The sequence below is a fragment of the Palaemon carinicauda genome, chromosome 28 (assembly GCF_036898095.1).
Source record: "Palaemon carinicauda isolate YSFRI2023 chromosome 28, ASM3689809v2, whole genome shotgun sequence".
NCBI lineage: Eukaryota > Metazoa > Arthropoda > Malacostraca > Decapoda > Palaemonidae > Palaemon > Palaemon carinicauda.
Genome location: NC_090752.1, coordinates 13,483,695 through 13,489,714, shown reverse-complemented (window position 1 = coordinate 13,489,714; position 6,020 = coordinate 13,483,695).

Here is a 6,020-nt window from a genome sequence, read left to right as displayed (position 1 = left end):
GATTCCGTGAATTGGACGTTCTGCTTGACCGTGACCTTGACCTACCAAAATTTAATAATTTCCAGCTTGTTACGAAACATTTAATCCCTGCAAATTTCATGACTCTACTATTAAAATTGTGACCAGGAAGCTGTTCACAAACAAAAACACACACACAAATAAACAAACAGGGTGAAAACATAACCTCCTTCCAAATTCGTGACTTTGGACCTTGACCTACCAAAATTTAACAATTTCCAGCTTGTTACAAAACTGTTAATCCCTGCAAATTTCATTACTCTACTATTAAAATTATGGCCAGGAAGCTGTTCACGAACAAAAACACATACACAAACAAACAAATAGGGTGAAAACATAACCTCCTTCCAACTTCGTTGGCGAAGGTAAAAAGGTGGAAAAGGAAATGTATCAACCACCTTCATAAGCCTTGTTAATGTTCTGTTCTTGCCATCTGCTCTGTGTGGGATTTGTTGATGCCTGCTCTCTCTCCTCGGAAAAAGAATGTGTTTAGTTAAGGCTTACTTCTACCTACAGACTTTTGATAGCTCATACGTTAGACTTCGTGCACCTACAAGGTTTTCATAATAGTACACGCACTTTCAAGGACTATTTCACCTCCTGACCTTTCCACTTGAAGACTTCCCAGTATCGTAGACGTACCTTTTATATACATATTTTTCCTAATAGTAGATTTCATATACTTTTCGTAATAGTTAATTCAAGTTACTTTTGTTAATATTGCATTGTAAGATATTTTTAACTACTTTATTTTCCAAGTGACAGACATAAATTTTACATTTATTAATATTGAACATACTGGGGAATTTTGATTTTAGATTAGTGTACACGACCTCTTAAATATAATAATAATAAGGATAGGGAACTGGGGAAACTGGGGAAAGGAAGAGTACCCCTGGATACAATCCAGTTTATAGCTCAAAGGCAGGTACTCGGGATGGGGAAGATTAAGGAAATAGGGAGAAAGAGAAGTACAGAAGAAGAATTAAAGAGAGGGGCAGACCCTCTTGCGATATTAGGGAATTGGTATTATTATTTGTTCAGGTGTATCAACTCTTAAAAATGACGCCTAAATATCTATATAGATATGCACACACGTACACACAGATTCAACCCTTCCCACCCCCTACCCCTTTCTTAACTACTACTCTGCAGTTTCGACAATTTGTGGGAGTAACTCTGTGTATCCCCACTCACCAGAGTATGACTACTTCCTCTCCCCCTTTCCTCAGGGACGGGGAAAGACCCAGTAGGCATGCGCTTCGCAATGCTACTCAGCATGAGATATATATATATATATATACTATATGTATATATATATATATATATATACATATATATATATATATATATATATATGATATATATATATGATATATATATATATATGTATATATATATATATATATATGTGTGTGTATATGTATATACAGACACTTGTTCTTTATTAAATAGGGGAGATTACTGGGAGCAATATATTTACTTAGAATTTCCAACTTGAATGTTTAAAACTTTGCCTGTTTACCACACCTGGGCTCCTCTTAGACCATTTTTCTTAAATAGTCCAATCCTCTATTCCTCCCTCTGTTACTTGCAGCATGAACGAAATCGTTTACCATGACTCCTATTTCTTTACCCATACGGCTCGGCTTCGAGGCGATCCTTCGGTTCACCCTTCGAGGAGTATTGTGGAAACTTTTTCTATTCTATTCCAATCCTTTATCCCTCCCTCTTCTGTTACTCCTAGCATGAACGAAATCGTTTACCCTGACTCCTATCCCTTTACCTATCCTTCTCGGCTTCAAGGCTGTCCCTCGGTTCATCCTTCGGTGGGTGTTTTGGAAATTTTTTTTTTACTCTCTTCAAATCCTCTATCCCTCCCTCTACTGTTACATGTAGCATGAACGAAATCGTTTACCGTGACTCCTATCCCTTACCTATCCGGTTCGGCTTCGAGGCTATCCTTCGGTTCACCCTTCGAGGAGTGTTGTGGAATTTTTTTTTCTATTTTATTTCAATATCTTCTATGCCTCCCTGTTCTGTTACTTGTACCATGAGCGAAAAGGTTTACCATGAACCCTATCCCTTACCTATCCGGCTCGGCTTCCAGGCTATCCTTCAGTTCACCCTTCGAGGAGTATTGTGGATTTTCTTTCTATTCTATTCCAATCCTCTATTCTTCCCTGTTCTGTTACTTGTAGCATGAATGAAATCGTTTACCATGACTCCTACCCCTTACCTATCCTTCTCAGCTTCTAGGCTATCCCTCGGTTCATCCTTCGAGGAGTGTTGTGGAAATTTTTTCTATTCTATTCCAATTCTCTATCCCTCCCTCTACTGTTACTTGTAGCATAAAAGAAATCGTTTACCGTGATTCCTATCCCTTACCTATCCGGCTCAGCTTCTAGGCTATCCCTCGGTTTACCCTTCCATGAGTATTGTGGATTTTTTTTCTATTCTATTCCAATCCTCTATTCTTCCCTGTTCTGTTACTTGTACCATGAACGAAATCGTTTACCGTGACTCCTATCCCTTACCTATCCGGCTCGGCTTCTAGGCTATCCTTCGGTTCACCCTTCGAGGAGTGTTGTCGAAATTTTTTCTATTCTCTTCAAATCCTCTATTACTCCCTCTACTGTTGTAGCATGAAAGAAATCGTTTACCGTGACTCCTATCCTTTACCTATCCTTCTCGGCTTCTAGGCTATCCTTCGGTTCACCCTTCGATGAGTGTAGTGGAATTTTTTGTCTATTTTATTCCAATCCTCTATCCCTCCCTCTTCTGTCACTTATACCATGAAAGAAATCTTTACCGTGACTCCTATCCCTTACCTATCCTTCTCAGCTTCTAGGCTATCCCTCGGTTCATCCTTCGATGGGTGTTGTGGAAATTTTTTCTATTCTATTCCAATCCGCTATCCCTCTCTCTCTGTCACTTATACCATGAAAGAAATCGTTTACCGTGACTCCTATCCCTTACCTATCCGGCTCAGCTTCCAGGCTATCCCTCGGTTCACCCTTCGATGAGTGTTGTGGAAATTTTTTCTATTCTATTCCAATCCGCTATCCCTCTCTCTCTGTCACTTATACCATGAAAGAAATCTTTACCGTGACTCCTATCCCTTACCTATCCTTCTCAGCTTCTAGGCTATCCCTCGGTTCACCCTTCGATGAGTGTTGTGGAAATTTTTTCTATTCTATTCCATTCCTCTATCCCTCCCTCTTCTGTTACTCCTAGCATGAAAGAAATCGTTTACCGTGACTCCTATCCCTTACCTATCCGGCTCAGCTTCTAGGCTATCCCTCGGTTCACCCTTCGATGAGTGTTGTGGAAATTTTTTCTATTCTATTCCATTCCTCTATCCCTCCCTCTTCTGTTACTCCTAGCATGAAAGAAATCGTTTACCGTGACTCCTATCCCTTACCTATCCGGCTCAGCTTCTAGGCTATCCCTCGGTTCACCCTTCGATGAGTGTTGTGGAAATTTTTTCTATTCTATTCCATTCCTCTATCCCTCCCTCTTCTGTTACTCCTAGCATAAACGAAATCGTTTACCGCGACTCCTATCCTTTACCTATCCTTCTCAGCTTCCAGGCTATCCCTCGGTTCACCCTTCGAGGAGTATTGTAGAAATTTGTTATATTCTATTCCAATCCTCTATCCCTCCCTCTACTGTTACTCCTAGCATAAACAAAATCGTTTACCGTGACTCCTATCCCTTACCTATCCGGCTCAGCTTCCAGGCTATCCTTCGGTTTACCCTTCGAGGAGTGTTGTGGAATTTTTTTTCTTTTATTCCAATTCTCTATCCCTCCCTCTATGAACGAAATCGTTTACCGTGACTCCTATCCCTTTACCTATCCGGCTCAGCTTCTAGGCTATCCCTCGGTTCACCCTTCGATGAGTGTTGTGGAAGTTAAAATTGTGTCTGCAAGGCCAGCATCAGCAGCACAGCAGCAGCATCGTCTCTGGAAGCGATTAAAGGCATGCGGAAATTGGGTAAGTTGATCCACGGAGACAAGGGCGTTCCAGCCACGTCAAATGGGAGAAGGAGTCGACCTTAAGGTTTTGGGTCCTTAAGATCCACATTCGCCTCTCTGGTGGATTTTCTCATTTGGGTTCCGTGTCCCGAAGCTAACTGGTTTGTTTGTTAGTGGGTTTGCATACTTATTTACGCTGTTAGAGGGGCGTGTAATGTCATCTTGGCATACATAAACTCCTATTTAGAAGGTCATTATACGCCCCCCCATATCTCTCTCTCTCTCTCTCTCTCTCTCTCTCTCTCTCTCTCTCTCTCTCTCTCTCTCTCTCTCATATATTGAGTTCGTGAGTTAATTGGCTGATACTGTAATTCTGTGTTGATATATATATATATATATATATATATATATATATATATATATATATATATATGTGTGTGTGTGTGTGTGTGTGTGTGTGTGTGTGTACATGTGTATACATTATTAATTCATCTTGATGCACGTTAGTATTCACACATAGATACATACATACATTATATAATTATGCATATATAGGTATGTTTTTATGTATACTGTACAAACAATATATATGTGTATTTGTATTTATATATGTATCTATGTGTGCGTATATATATATATATATATATATATATATATATATATATATATATATATATATATATATATATATATATATATATATATATATACACACATTATATAAATATATATATATATATATATATATATATATATATATATATATATATATATATATATATATATATATATACACACATTATATAAATATTTGTATATATATATACATACATATATATATATATATATATATATATATATATATATATATATATATATATATATCCAAAAGATGTGTCAAAGAAACCAAATTAATTTAATTTATGACTATATTTTGCCAGCACTCGTCGGTCCTCATCTGGGTGGAAAAACGAGCGAGAAAGTTCACAGAAACATTTTATAATATGGTTTGGAAAGTTATATTTTAAGTTCATTCTGATTTTTATATTCTTGGCTGTATTAGAGATTGACATCTTCATTTATTGAGCGTGATTGTTAATGTATATCGGCACAAATCAGATTTCAAATCTGGAGTTTGCTTGGTACCCTGTGGAGGTTGTGACAAAGTTTACGTGAGGTGGTCGTTCTCTATCTCAAAAAATATCTAAACAACGAAAATACGCATTTGAGAAATCTGGGAATTTCATTCATTTTAGAGACTTTGACCATCGTATCAATTGAAACGAGTCATATTTTCTTTTCAAAAGTGTTTGTCTATACAGGAGAAAGATGTTGGAATCGGCCACCACAAACCAAACAAATAACCCGAATTTATCTTAGGGACAATGAAAAGAAGACATTGTTGACAATGCTCTTCTTAATCCGACCATCAAAAGGATTATCTGACAAGACCGACCGCCAGATGACCATCCTAGGTCAAGACGCAAACCTCCAATCTAGTCAAGAATATAGACACAAGAATGAATCTGGAAAAAAAACTTAATCTGTATAATCTCTCCCTGAACCAACTACATCCTTTTTAGATCAACGTAAAATTTACTTTTACAGACATATATAAAAAGTTTCTGTGAACACCGGAATGAGGGCCAATGATTATTCGTCAAAATATAGTGACTGATTGGATAAACTTTGTTTCTTTTATGGGCCAAGAAACATACTAAATTGCTAGATGACCGTTAGAAGAAGTGCATATATATGTGTGTGTATATATATATATATATATATATATATATATATATATATATATATATATATATATATATATATATATACATATATATATATATATATATATATATATATATATATATATATGGGTGTGTGTGTGTGTAAGCTGTTAGATTAACAAATACTTGTTTTTTTCCATACATCCTAAAGAACAAAAATGAAAATATAGAGCACGTGCGATGAAATATTTTGCTTCATATATTAAAAGTTGTACACAATATCATTTCCTTTTACC